The sequence below is a fragment of the Saccopteryx bilineata genome, chromosome 4, assembly GCF_036850765.1.
Source record: "Saccopteryx bilineata isolate mSacBil1 chromosome 4, mSacBil1_pri_phased_curated, whole genome shotgun sequence".
Lineage (NCBI taxonomy): Eukaryota > Metazoa > Chordata > Mammalia > Chiroptera > Emballonuridae > Saccopteryx > Saccopteryx bilineata.
The window spans coordinates 210023594-210038504 of record NC_089493.1 but is presented as its reverse complement, the minus strand read 5'-3'; the positions used below and the strand labels follow the sequence as shown (position 1 = coordinate 210038504).

General features: G+C 39.2%; 1 non-coding gene across 1 annotated transcript; it reads right to left on the bottom strand.

Moving 5' to 3' along the window:
• Positions 1–321: 321 nt before the first annotated feature.
• TRNAI-GAU (transfer RNA isoleucine (anticodon GAU)) lies at positions 322–397 on the bottom strand. Its single transcript has one exon. It is a non-coding gene; the product is annotated as a tRNA-Ile (tRNA).
• Between the last annotated feature and the right edge of the window lie 14514 nt (positions 398–14911).

Here is a 14911-nt window from a genome sequence, read left to right as displayed (position 1 = left end):
ACTTTTTTTGTTGTTTTTTGTTTTTTTGTTTTTTTTTGCATTTTTCTGAAGTTGGAAATGGGAGGCAATCACACAGACTCCTGCATGCGCCCGACCAGGATCCACCTGGCATGCCCACCAGGCGGCGATGCTCTGCCCATCTTGGGGCATCACTCTGCCACAATCAGAGCCATGCTAGCACCTGAGGCAGAAGCCAAGGAGCCATCCTCAGCGCCCGGACAAACTTTGCTCCAATGGAGCCTTGGCTGTGGGAGGGGAAGAGAGAGACAGAGAGGAAGGAGAGGGGAAGGGGTGGAGAAGCAGATAGGCGCTTCTCCTGTGTGCCCTGGCCGGGAATCAAACCCGGGACTCCTGCACATCAGGCCGACACTCTACCACTGAGCCAACCGGCCAGGGCTTAAAAGCACTTTTTGATAGAAGTAAACCAGTACTGAAAAGTGGATTTATGTGCAAAAACAAGCTCATTGAAAGGCAGATTTTCTAAAAGAGTAGGCAAAAGAGTTAAATTATTTGCCATTTTTGTAATATATAGAGCATATGACCATCTATTTTTATTTTGTCAGTTGTTTCAGGTCAATAAAGATATGTCATTCAAGTTTCTTTATGAAATTAAAAAAAGTATGTTGTCCTAGAAACAACTATAAAATAATCTTTAAAAATAAAAACTGTTTATTTCACCATGGCAAAACATTTTAGAATGGAGGTACAAATTCTTTGAGACTTCAACTCAAGTTATATATTTTGCCCAGAGGTTGAATGTACTGTACTATATTGGGTAATCCCTAGTATGAGATTTTCTGGTAAATATAATTTTCCTTTATGATGAATTTTAGGAGAACATGATAGAAGAGCACAAAGCAATACATGAATCATTTTTTTTTAGTTAGGCAAGTAGCACTTTTCTCAAGCACAAATTAATGTAAATTAAGCATTGCCAGAACTCTGACCTTTGAAATTATACTTGCACAGTCAGATTTCCCTAACAAAGTGCATATTTACAGTATCTTTTATTTAAATCAATATTCTTTATGCATGAGCAAAGAAAGGAAAAGAGAAAGGCCAACAGCAAATAAAAAGAACCCAAATGATTTAGCTCAGCAGAGTGGAATAATGAGCCAACCTTTCTCCAGTGTCCAAGTCACTCTTGTCATTTAGCTAGGCACTTACAGAAGTGTATTAGCTCCTTCAGGTCATTAAGATGCCATTTTGTGCACTTCCATAGTCAACATATTCTCTGAGGCATCCAAGTTGCTACTAGGGAATGACTGCAGCAGGGGGGCTAATAAACTGCATGATTAATTTACAGCTTGATTGCACTGTTAGTTAAGGAGTAGACTTAATTTTCAGGGAGGGAGCAGTTATCAGATGTGTATTGGTTTGAAATGAACTAGAGCATTGAGTTGATAGTATAAAATGAAAAAAAAAATCTGTTACTGCCTGACCAGGCAGTGGCGCAGTGGATAGAGCATCAGACTGGGATGGGGAGGACCCAGGTTTGAGACCCTGGGGTTGCTAGCTTGAGCGCGGGCTTATCTGGCTTGAGCAAAAAACTCACTAGCATGGACCCAAGGTCACTGGCTCGAGAGGGGAGTTACTCAGTCTGCTGAAGGCCCACAGTCATGGCTCATATGAAAAAGCAATCAATGAACAACTATGGTGTCACAATGAAAAACTGATGATTGATGCTTCCCATCTCTCTCCATTCCTGTCTGTCTGTCCCTATCTATTCCTCTATCTGAATTAAAAAAAAAAATCTGGCCCTGGCCGGTTGGTTCAGGGGTAGAGCATCAGCCTGGTGTGCAGAAGTCCCAGGTTCGATTCCCAGCCAGGGCACACAGGAGAGGCGCCCATCTGCTTCTCCACCCCCCCCTCCTTCCTCTCTGTCTCTCTCTTCCCCTCCCGCAGCCGAGGCTCTATTGGAGCAAAAAGATGGCCCGGGCGCTGGGGATGACTCCTTGGCCTCTGCCCCAGGCGCTAGAGTGGCTCTGGTCGCAACAGAGCCACGCCCCGGAGGGGCAGAGCATCGCCCCCTGGTGGGCAGAGCATCACCCCTGGTGGGCGTGCCGGGTGGATCCCCGTTGGGCGCATGTGGGAGTCTGACTGTCTCTCCCCGCCGTTTCCAGCTTCAGAAAAATACAAAAAAAAAAAAAATTTTACTACTAACAGAGATACAAAAGTGGGAGGTAGGTATAAAAAGGTTGACTACCCCTAGTGTAGGAGAATGATTAGATGAGGAAAACATCAGACTTCGTGAGTATGTCCTGAGTTTTTAAGTAGAACCAGAGTTTACCTTCAGGCCCACATATTAAACGTATTAAAGCTCTGGAATTCATTTCCTTGTTCTTTCCCCAAACACATGCCCTGATCTATCAACCTGACTACCTTAGAGGTACGATGGAGCTTCCAGTGTCCTGTTTATTCCCTAAATATTCCCCAGCGAAACATTCTGGTTAGCTAAATAATCTGGGTAACAAACTATTATAATTTACCAATGTTGTTTATTTTTCTTCCTGCAATTTATCTAGTTATTAAAGTCATTAAATCAGGCCCAAGAAAAATTATTTTGAATGTTTATAAAACTCATCCAGAATAAGCAATTTCTGCTTGCAGAGTGATGTTAGCAAGATAAAGAGAATTTTAAGAGAAGTCCTTAGTAGTATTGATTTTACATGAACAACTATAAATATATTGTACTTGCTTGTGCTGTATTGGAGATGAATGCATCTTAATGATAGCATACTTAATGCTAGAGACAAGTTTTTTTAACAAATTATATGATAATTGAACTTATTCCTCACCAAGAAAATAAATTATAATAGTAAACATTTTTATCACCTTTACTATATATCAGGCATGTTCTAAGCACTCTGGCCATACTAATTTATATTTTTCAATCTTATTTATATTTTTTAGTCTATTTTTATCTCCATTTTGCAGATAAAAGAAATGAGGTATAAGGAAACTTAGTTATTTGCCTAATGCCACACAACTGATAAAAGACAGAATAAGGATTCCTATTCACCCAGGCCGTGCTCCTGAGCACTACACTACAACCCTCTCAGTGTTCTTGTCATTCTCCTGCAGATACACCTCTTGGGTTTTTATACCCACACGCTACAACTCAGTGCTTCCTGAAATTTTTCACATCATGGCACACACACAAAATGATCACTTTTGACCAGCAGACTATAATAAAAGTATGAGACTGCTTGTGGCCAAAGCTACCATCCTAGGGCTTTCTCTGGCTACCCGAGGGATTGAAGGAATCAGTATCTCAACATAGTACTATGGTATTCTAGATACACAAATGTTCCTTAACACAATGGTCAAGAGGCTCTAATATAGCTCCATAACCAGCTACCAGTTTTCAAGGTAGAGGCAGACCCTAAAGTATTCCATTTAAATTGCTACTAACTTTAGAAATAAGAGTTTCTTATATAATATAGAGAAGGAAGGGCAAAAACCTAAGAGGATGAGTTCACAGACAGATAAGATCAGTTCGGTCATGGGTCAGCTATCCTATTTTGACTCAATATCATCTTAAGCAGCCCACAGTCATGTTTGTGAGAACTCTGAGTAGACACCTATTTCCAGATACCCATTAAATGCATATTCAGTTCATTTTCAGTAATACCTAACTGGGGACCTGAATGATTTCTCTGTGAAATCAAAAAATTCCTCGTTGTATAGCAATGTTTTGCAACCATTGGTCCACAGACCAGTGCTGGTTTGTGAAAGAGTTAAGCACCCTAATGTTGTATGAAGATTACAGACCCAATGATGTTAGTCAAATTTGCTTATGCTCAGGGTAATTTCTGCCTTAGTAGTCCCCAAAATATTCTATTTTCAGTAGACCTCAAATATAAAATGTTTGAAAATCATTGGTATACGATCTGTGGTAAGTGCAGTGCTGACAAGAGTGATCAATGCAATCAGTATAAGTAATTTGCAGTATTTGCAGTACTGCAGGTGGATCACAGATGGCAAGGAATATCAGATCTGTGCACTTGCTATGACTGTTCATTCATAAGGCACTAACAAGTGGCTTTATAGAGCATGCTGCGAGGGGAATAGATTTTAGTGTGGGTTTCTGTCTCTCCACCTGGACATCCAGGTTAGCCTTTAGGTCTTGTGAGTGTTAAGAAAGAAACAAAATATAGTTATGCCAGTACCCTTTTTGCGTTCAGTATTTCATCATAAATTCAGAAAAACCTACACCAATAATTTATATACTTACTTAGAAGGGACTATTTACAAATAACCTGTTCCTGATACAAACTTAGCAAACACAGAGACTTTCTAATCCACAAAGAAGTATCGTAAAGTGTCCAGGTGCCCTTGAACAATATATGTGTTTCCAATATTCCAATGTTCTAGAAAGCTTATCTCCCAAAGAAAGTATAGCATTCATTTTCTTTAACTCTGAGTTCAATAAATGCAGTTATATGTCCATTATTTCTTAGTTAACTTAAGTCTATGTAAAGAATGTAAACATAACATTACAAATTGTTTTATTTTGTTCTGTTTTAGTCCTTCATCCATTTAACTTATTGGAGCATCTACTAGAGAGCAGGCACTACTTAAGATGCTGGAAATGCAGAGAGGAATAGGACATGCTTCAGGCCTCAAGGAAACTACAGTCCAGTGGGAAGAGATATGAAAAATCAAACATTCAAACAATGAAATAGGTGCTGGGAAACCAACTGTTAGGCTTGGTGAAGGTGATGGGTGTTAGGAGCACAGGGACTGTAAAACTTTCACTGTTTACTTATACTTGGTTTTTTAAAAATTGATTTGAGAGGGAGAGGGAGAGAGAGAGAGAGAATATTGATTTGTTGTTCCACCCATCCATGCATTCATTGGCTGCCTCTCACAGAAGAGGGGACATGTGGACTGGGCCCTGATGTGTAAGGAGGTTTTTCCAGGCAAGAATGGAAAAGGCATTCCAACCAGAGGGATTAGCATTACAAAGAAATAGTGCTATAAAAAAAAGTGTGTTCAGGCCTGACCAGGTGGTGGCGCAGTGGATAGAGCGTCGGACTGGGATGCGGAAGGACCCAGGTTCGAGACCCCGAGCTCACCAGCTTGAGCGCGGGCTCATCTGGCTTGAACAAAGAGCTCACCAGCTTGAACCCAAGGTCGCTGACTCCAGCAGGGGGTTACTCGGTCTGCTGAAGGCCCACGGTCAAGGCACATGTGAGAAAGCAATCAATGAACAACTAAGAAGTCGCAACGCGCAACGAGAAACTGATGATTGATGCTTCTCATCTCTCTCCGTTCCTGTCTGTCTGTCCCTGTCTATCTCTGCCTCTGAAAAAAAAAAAAAAAAGTGTGTTCAGGAAAAGATACACAGTTAATTGGAGATATAGTATAGGGTATGCATATGAAGTAGTAAAGTAGAATGGGAGACTCACTCTTAGAAGGTAAACCAGAGAGACCAGAATTTTAAATGTCTTTTTGTGCTCCACCACAAATAACTTGGTTTTGTTCCCTGTTTTCATCAAAATTGGTCATTGTGAAATAGCCTTTCATCTCCCTTCTTTATAGACTTCTTAAATATCATAAATATTAATTTTCAAGTAAATCAACTATTAATCTTGGCAAATTACACTATCTTAGTAACATGATTCTACCCATTAGTCTCAGGCTTTCACCTCAGTACCGAGTTGTTTAAATTTCTATGACGTTTCCCGGAGTTTTCCATCTTTGCTGTATCTGCAGCCAGTACTATGGATTTGCTAGTACTCCCTCAGAAGCCAGGGATTCCGTCACATTTTGTAGATTGTTTTTTATCAAAGTTACATTACATTGGATAAATATAAAAGTAGAAAACATCAGCTCTGAAATATATAGGGTAGAAATAAAGTTTTAAAGTCCTAGGTATAACACTATTCCCTGAACTGATTCTGAACTTTCAGCTTCAAAACAATAATTCTTAACCTGTTTTGCTACCTCTGTGAGCTAATATAGATGTTCTCTTTGGGACCATAAAAGCTGTATATCTTGAATTGGTCAAAGCATTTTTTTTCTAAACCTCCTCTTTTATGAATGCAAGCGTGCATAAACTTCAAAATTCTAACTCAAGAATTTGTCATAACTATACTTTTATTCAAACTCTTACGTGATTTCTTTTAAAAGAAAGTAAAATAAAACTGCATGAGTTAATTAACATTATTCAGTATACTGTAGTTATAGGATTATTCCAGAGTTTCCTTCTAATAGCTGCAAGTCTTTACAATGAATATAAACATACATATTACAGATGCACACCATTGCACACACTTGCGCCCATACATACAAACATACCCACACAACACTTGCATCACTTGCTTATTAACATTTCCTTCAGAATTGTATTTAATGAGAGTAAAAGTTTCAATATTTTAAATCAATAAGAAGCAGAGAATTTAAGTCAAGATAATGATATGAGCATAGATAACTTCCTACCACCCACATGGATGTTCATGGAAATACAAAAATAAAATAGAGGATAACTACCCATTTGGAGACTAAAAAAGATGACATCAAAAATTAGAAATTTAGATATATTTCTTGAAGATGTAGTATGAATAAGACTAGACTAAAAGAGGCATGAAGACCTGCAAAAATTTAGTTTGTCTAGGAAATACGGATAGGAAAAATTTAAAATATCTTAAATAGTTCCATTTATACCGGATTGGGGCACAGGGAGAGAAAGGAGGTCATGACAGACCAGATGGGCACAGCAGCTAAATATCAATAAAACAGGATTGTTATCCCCAAGCAGACAGCCAGAGGAGAAAATATCAGCAAACAAGGAGTTCCGTGAAGACCAGATTGATATCCCCAGAAAAAAAAATCTAATTAATTAAACTTCCTCATAGAGTGAGCTGCTACAGAAAACTAACAGTCATCATGGTTGGCAATGACATAACTAGCATATTTGATAACCAGAGCAGATCATTTTTTTAACTCTCCTCTACATGACAAAAACAACAATCATGTAGTGATCAGTAATAATCATTATTTTATTGATTTATTTTTAATTTTTAAATAATTATAATTTAAAACAATTTTATTTTTAAAACATTATTTAAATGCAATATAATACTTTATGTCTAAATTAAAATTTGCTCTTAGCGGCCCTGGCCGGTTGGCTCAGTGGTAGAGCATCGACCTGGCGTGCAGGAGTCCCTGATTCGATTCCCGGCCAGGGCACATAGGAGAAGCACCCATCTGCTGCTCCATCCCTCCCCCTCTCCTTCCTCTCTGTCTCTCTCCTCCCCTCCCACAGCCAAGGCTCCATTGGAGCAAAGTTGGCCCAGGCACTGAGGATGACTCTATGGCCTCTGCCTCAGGCACTACAGTGGCTCCAGCCACAACGGAGCAACGCCCCAGAGGGGCAGAGCATCGACCCCTGGTGGGCATGCCAGGTGGATCCCAGTCAGGCGCATGTGGAAGTCTGACTGCCTTCCCGTTTCTTTTTTTCTTTTTTTTTTTTTTTTTAATTTTTTTTTAATTTTTACTTTATTTATTCATTTTTTAGAGAGGAGAGAGACAGAGGAGAGAGAGACAGAGAGAGAGAAGGGGGGAGGAGCTGGAAGCATCAACTCCCATATGTGCCTTGACCAGGCAAGCCCAGGGTTTCGAACCGGCGACCTCAGCATTTCCAGGTCGACGCTTTATCCACTGCGCCACCACAGGTCGCCTTCCCGTTTCTAACTTCAGAAAAATACAAAAAAAAAAAAATTTAAATTTGCTCTTAGCAATCAAAATCATTGCATCTGCAGCTCACTCTTTGTTTCAGTGCTTTAAATTTTAAACACAAATTAAAAACTCCAGTGGCAACAGAGAAAGACAGATTTCAAATAATTACAGCTCTGTTTGTTAATTTTTATAATCATTGTTTTAATGCAAAAATATGTAGTCTAATCAGAACTGGAGACTCTAAGCCAGCATTATTATAGTTCTGAGCATATCATAATAATAAAAAAGCAACTAAAAGTTAGTTGTCTTCATATTGTTTTTAAAGTCTCTGTTGATAAAAATGTGCTTCCCAATCACTGGCTCCTGAAGCCCTGATCATGAGAGTGAGCAGTAGATTGGATTCTACAGAGCTATTTTCGTATAGTGGAAGACAAACTTGAGACATCAATCTAAAATTTAGAAAAGAAAGAAGATGAAAATAATGCAATGAAATATGCTAAACATAAAGGAAAGCAAGAATTCCAATTATAATAAACATTCCCAAAAAAAGGGAAATATTTTTTTAAAAAAACACAAAATCAATAATGAGTTGTTTTTTTTTAAATTTCAGTTGAAGAAAGGCCTGAATCCTTATCAAAGAGATTTGGCAAATATAAAATGTGAATAATAAAAAGAGATTATCTTTAAATGTATCATAGTTATAACTCTTACATTTTAAAAAATAGAGAGTGGCAATCATTAAACTACAACATAGAAAGCAGATAACCTAGAAAAGAAAAAAATTCAAATTAGATTCAGATATCTGCTTCTCAACAGTAATGCCAAAAGACAATTAAGCACTGGGGTTTCAAAATTAAAGCAACATCAACAAAAACTTAACCCAAGAATTATTTATCCATTCTTCATTTTGTCCATGTAGAAATGCTATAGAGGCATTTTCAGTCATTCATGGGTCAAAAAATATATCCGCCCACATACCCTTTTTTTGGTTATTGTGCTCCAACTCACAGATTGAAGAAAAGGAATCTAAACAAAGCAAGATTGACAAGTAACCCTGGCTGGTTGCCTCAGTGGTAGAACATTGGCCCAGAGTGTGGATGGGAAGTCCTGGGTTCGATTCCCATCAGGGCACACAGGAGAAGCTCCCATCTGCTTCTCCGCCCTCCCTCTTCCCTCCTCTCTCTCTCTCTCTCTCTCTCTCTCTCTCCCTCTTCCACAGCCATGGCTCGATTGATTCCAGCAAGCTGGCCTCAGACACTGAGGATGGTTTTGTGGCCTTCACCTCAGGTACTAAAAACATGGCTCAGTTGCTGAGCAACAAAGCAAGTCCCGGATGGGCAGAGCATCACCCCCTAGTGGGCTTCCGGGGTGGATCTCTGTCGGAACGATCGCATGTGGGAGTCTCTCTGACTCCCCTGCTCTCACTAAAATTAAAAAAATAAAAAGAAAAATAATTGCTAATAATAACAAACTGTGAAGTGGTACAGGAGAGATGAAAATAAAGACTAAATGTTTAACTAATGCTTGATTCTTCATATTGAATATTGTAGAAAAAAATAAGTTCAAATATTTTTTTATTCTTAAGCACAACCACTAGTTAAAAAAATACAACACAATAATTTTCAAAACATGAAAGCAAGAAAACACACTTTAGATTAAAAAAAATGCCCACTGAGTATAAGGAAAGAAAGGAAAGATGGGATAACAAGTAAGGATTAAAGGGACATAAAATAATGTGAGGATAATAAGCTGAGATACATCCAAAATGATGATTAGTACACGTAGACGATGCTCTTTATTAAAAGACAAAGATTTCCAGGTTAGGTTAAACAAAAAATCCTACATATGTACTTCAGATGTCAGGCGGATTCATATTTTCCCATGAGATTAAAACAAACATTCACTGTGTTATCTCACATTTTACAGAATAATTCTCTGGGGTGGCATATTTCCACTGTCATTGCTGTAATCCAGGTCTTTTAACTTCTGAAATCTAAGTCTCACTTCTGCTCTCCTTTCTCTCCAGCTCTTGCTCTTACTCCTGCCCTGGGCTTCATTAACCCCAACTCCCTAGAGAGGCAACACTGTGGTTTGCAGAAATCTCTGATGCTCTGGGACCATGGGAATGTGTTTCATCACCCTATTTCTGTTTTTCTTTCATCCTTAAGACTGCCTGAATATCATCAGGCCTCTGAGATTTTCAAGAATACCTCACCATTGTGCTGGTAGAAAATTCAATAATTTTACCTTTATTAAGCAGAGCAGTTTATTTAGCTTTTGAACCACAAATAGTCTCCTATCCTGCCTTAGTTTTCCCAAAGTTTATTAATAGCACTACTCAAACAACTCTCCTACTTTGGTTCTCACCTTGTAGCAACCCAGAGAATGAGCTTTGAAATTTTACAACAGAATTCAATTTTCCTTTCTATAAGCCTATGTAAATGCAAAGGAGCTAGAGATTTTACACTCCTACAAATATAAATGCACCATCACCTGCTCCCATACTCTTTTTCAGTTTCTCAAGACTGGTGCTGTTTCAGTCTCTTTTTTAAATTAAACTATTTTTCTCTCTCATAAACATACTATTTAAGAAGAATGTAAAATAACATTAGGTTGAAAGAGTCAAGAAAATGCAAAAAAAAAAGTGATATAAATGGCCTTCAATAAAGAATTGCGACATGACGTCAGAGTAATGGCGGGGTAGGAAGCGATACCGATAAATCTCCCCCAAAACTCAACAAGATCTTCAACCAGAAACAGAAAAACCTATACTTGGAGCTTCCAGATGCTTCGCAATACACGCAAAGGTATGATTGAGTAAAAAATTGGCTAAATATATAACCAAAACCCGAAGGAAATAGGGAGCAAGAAATGCTCCGCCTTCCTCACTAACCTAAACAGGGCGGCTTTCTCTGGTAACTGTGAATATAGAAACTGAGGCGGGCAAAGGGGGTGAATAGATCCAGGCCGCCGCGGCACAACCAGCCGAACCAGGCTGTGGCACGAAGATCCAAGCCGAGGAAAATCTGATCCTGTGGCAACCCGGGCAATACAAGCTAACACTCGCGCCAAACACAAACAAAGAAAGACAAGCGGAGCGGCCATTTTACCCGGTCTCCTGGTCGGTGCGCAGTTAGTGGGCGAGAATTTCTTCCTAGGCCCCGAGAGTGGGTGTCTGTGTTGCCCCACGGAGAGGCAGGGTCAGAGGCCTTTCTGTGGGCCGAGGGCAGAGTCTCTGGGCAGCCCCAGCGCCCTGGGAAAGCCACGCACGGGAGGGAGTGAGAACTAATTCCAACGGTGGAGATTTTCCGTGCTGGAGGGTATTTAACTCAGAGGGAAACGCGGCCGGCCTCATATCCTGGTGTGCGCGCGCATAAGGAGTGAGCAATTCTTCCGAGTGCTTCGGCAGTGCGCGCCTGTGTTATCGCACAGAGGGGCAGAGTCAGGGGCCTTTGTGTGGGCCAAAGCGGAATCTCGAGCCGCCCCAGTGCCTTGCAAAAGCTGCGCACGGGGACGGAGCGAGACTCAATTCCAACGCTGCAACTTTTCCCTGCGGTTGGGGGTTTCACTCAGAGCGTGAGACTGCTGGCCGGATATCCTGGTCGCAGACAGTGAGTGAGAGATTCCTCCAAGCGCCCCGGAAGTGGGCGCCTGCTTGTGTGACCGGACAAAGTGGCAGAGCCAGAGGTCTTTGAGTGGGTAGAAAGCCCGCCTAATTATGTTAGCAGCTCTGACTGACTGAGCCTTACCCAGAGCCCTGTGCTGAGTGGAAATAGAGTGGGGAGTTGCCAGCTCTTTGAGCCTCTTACTATCCAGGCAGAGGCAGCAGCAACCCCATAGCTGGATTATCAGGCTACTAATTGAGGAAGGAAAGACTAGGAGAAAGGCTCCAGGAACACAGACTCTCTCACTGTCGGAGCCTATAAATGCTAATGAGCTTCAACTGCCAACGAGACTAAAGCACAATACATGACATTGCCATGGAGACTTATCAACTGCAAACCTCTACCTGAGCGTGCCAAAGGGGCAGAACCCGGGGTACAGAGTCACCGACCAGGAAGAGGGAGAGAAAAGAAAAAGCAAGAAGATAACCTCTCAAAATCAAGAATAATCTGCAGACTTTATAACTTATCCCATTTTATTATATTTGTTCGTTTGTTTCTCTTATCTTCATTCTTTTTTTTTTTAATAAATTTTTATTAATGGTAATGGGATGACATTAATAAATCAGGGTACATATATTCAAAGAAAACATGTCTAGGTTATTTTGTCATCAAATTATGTTGCAAACCCCTCGCCCAAAGTCAGATTGTCCTCCGTCACCCTCTATCTAGTTCTCTGTGCCCCTCCCCTTCCCCTAACTCTCTCCCTCCCTCCCTCCCATGTCCTCCCTCACCCCCCACCCTTGGTAACCACCACACTCTTGTCCATGTCTCTTAGTCTCATTTTTATGTTCCACCAATGTATGGAATCACGTAGTTCTTGTTTTTTTCTGATTTACTTATTTCACTCCGTATAATGTTATCAAGATCCCACCATTTTGCTGTAAATGATCTGATGTCATCATTTCTTATGGCTGAGTAGTATTCCATAGTGTATATGTGCCACATCTTCTTTATCCAGTCCTCTATAGAAGGGCTTTTTGGTTGTTTCCATGTCTTGGCCACTGTGAACAGTGCTACAATGAACATGGGGCTACATGTGTCTTCACGTATCAATGTTTCTGAGGTTTTGGGGTATATACCCAGTAGAGGGATTGCTGGGTCATAAGGTAGTTCTATTTGCAGTTTTTTGAGGAACCACCATACTTTCCTCCATAATGGTTGTACTACTTTACAGTCCCACCAACAGTGAATGAGGGTTCCTTTTTCTCCACAGCCTCTCCAACATTTGTTATTACCCGTCTTGTTGATAATAGCTAATCTAACAGGAGTGAGGTGGTATCTCATTGTAGTTTTGATTTGCATTTCTCTAATAACTAATGAAGATGAGCATCTTTTCATATATCTGTTGGCCATTTGTATCTCTTCCTGGGAGAAGTGTCTGTTCATGTCCTCTTCCCATTTTTTTATTGGATTGTTTGTTTGTTTGTTGTTGAGTTTTATGAGTTCTTTGTAAATTTAGGATATTAGGCCCTTATCTGAGCTGTTGTTTGAAAATATCAGTTCCCATATAGTTGGCTGTCTGTTTATTTTGATATCAGTTTCTCTTGCTGAGCAAAAACTTTTAATTCTGATGTAGTCCCATTCATTTATCTTTGCCTTCACTTCTCTTGCCATTGGAGTCAAGTTCATAAAATGTTCTTTAAAACCCAGGTCCATGATTTTAGTACCTATGTCTTCTTCTATGTACTTTATTGTTTCAGGTCTTATATTTAGGTCTTTGATCCATTTTGAATTAATTTTAGTACACGGGGACAGGCTGTAGTCGAGTTTCATTCTTTTGCATGTGGCTTTCCAGTTTTCCCAACACCATTTGTTGAAGAGGCTTTCTTTTCTCCATTGTATGTTGTTGGCCCCTTTATCAAAGATTATTTGACCATATATATGTGGTTTTATTTCTGGGCTTTCTATTCTGTTCCATTGGTCTGAGTGTCTATTTTTCTGCCAATACCATGCTGTTTTGATTATCGTGGCCCTATAATATAGTTTAAAGTCAGGTATTGTAATGCCCCCAGCTTCATTCTTTTTCCTTAGGATTGTTTTGGCTATTCGGGGTTTTTTATAGTTCCATATAAATCTGATGATTTTTTGTTCCATTTCTTTAAAAAATCTCATAGGGATTTTGATGGGAATTGCATTAAATTTATATATTGCTTTGGGTAATATGGCCATTTTGATTATATTTATTCTTCCTATCCAAGAACAAGGAATATTTTTCCATCTCATTGTATCTTTTTCGATTTCCCTTAACAATGCTTTGTAATTTTCATTATATAGGTCCTTTACGTTCTTTGTTATGTTTATTCCTAAGTATTTTATTTTTTTTGTTGCAATAGTGAAGGGGATTGTTTTTTTGAGTTCGTTTTTTAATATTTCATTGTTGGCATATAGAAAGGCTATGGACTTTTGTATGTTAATTTTGTATCCTGCGACCTTACTGTATTGGTTTATTGTTTCTAATAATCTTTTTGTGGAGTCCTTCGGGTTTTCGATGTATAGGATCATATCATCAGCAAAAAGTGATAGCTTTACTTCTTCTTTTCCGATATGGATGCATTTTATTTCTTTGTCTTGTCTGATTGCTCTGGCCAGAACTTCTAGCACCACGTTGAATAAGAGTGGAGAGAGTGGACAACCCTGTCCTGTTCCTGATTTAAGGTAGAAAGTCCTCAGTTTTATGCCGTTTAAGAGGATGTTGGCTGATGATTTATCAAATATGGCCTTTATCATGTTGAGATATTTTTCTTCTATACCCATTTTTTGGAGAGTCTTAAACATAAAATTGTGTTGTATTTTATCAAAAGCCTTTTCTGCATCTATTGATAAGATCATGTGGTTTTTGTTCTTTGTTTTGTTGATATGGTGTATTACGTTAACCGTTTTGCGTATGTTGAACCATCCTTGAGATTCTGGGATGAATCCCACTTGATCATGATGTATTATTTTTTTAATATGTTGTTGTATTCGGTTTGCCAGTATTTTGTTTAATATTTTAGCATCTGTATTCATTAGAGATATTGGTCTGTAGTTTTCTTTCTTTGTGACATCCTTGCCAGGTTTTGGTATGAGGGTTATGTTGGCCTCATAAGATGTGTTTGGAAGTATTGCTTCTTCTTCAATTTTTTGGAAGACTTTGAGTAGAATAGGAACCAAGTCTTCTTTGAATGTTTGATAGAATTCACTAGTATAACCGTCAGGGCCTGGACTTTTATTTTTGGGGAGATTTTTAATAGTTTTTTCTATTTCCTCCCTGCTGATTGGTCTGTTTAGGCTTTCTGCTTCTTCATGACTCAGTCTAGGAAGGTTGTATTGTTCTAGGAATTTATCCATCTTTTCTAGATTGTTGTATTTGGTGGCATATAATTTTTCATAGTATTCTACAATAATTCTTTGTATTTCTATGATGTCTGTGGTGATCTCTCCTCTTTCATTTTGGATTTTATTTATTTGAGTCCTGTGTCTTTTTTCCTTGGTGAGTCTTGCCAAGGGTTTGTCAATTTTGTTGATCTTTTCAAAGAACCAGCTCCTTGTTTTATTGATTTTTTCTATAGTTTTTCTGTTCT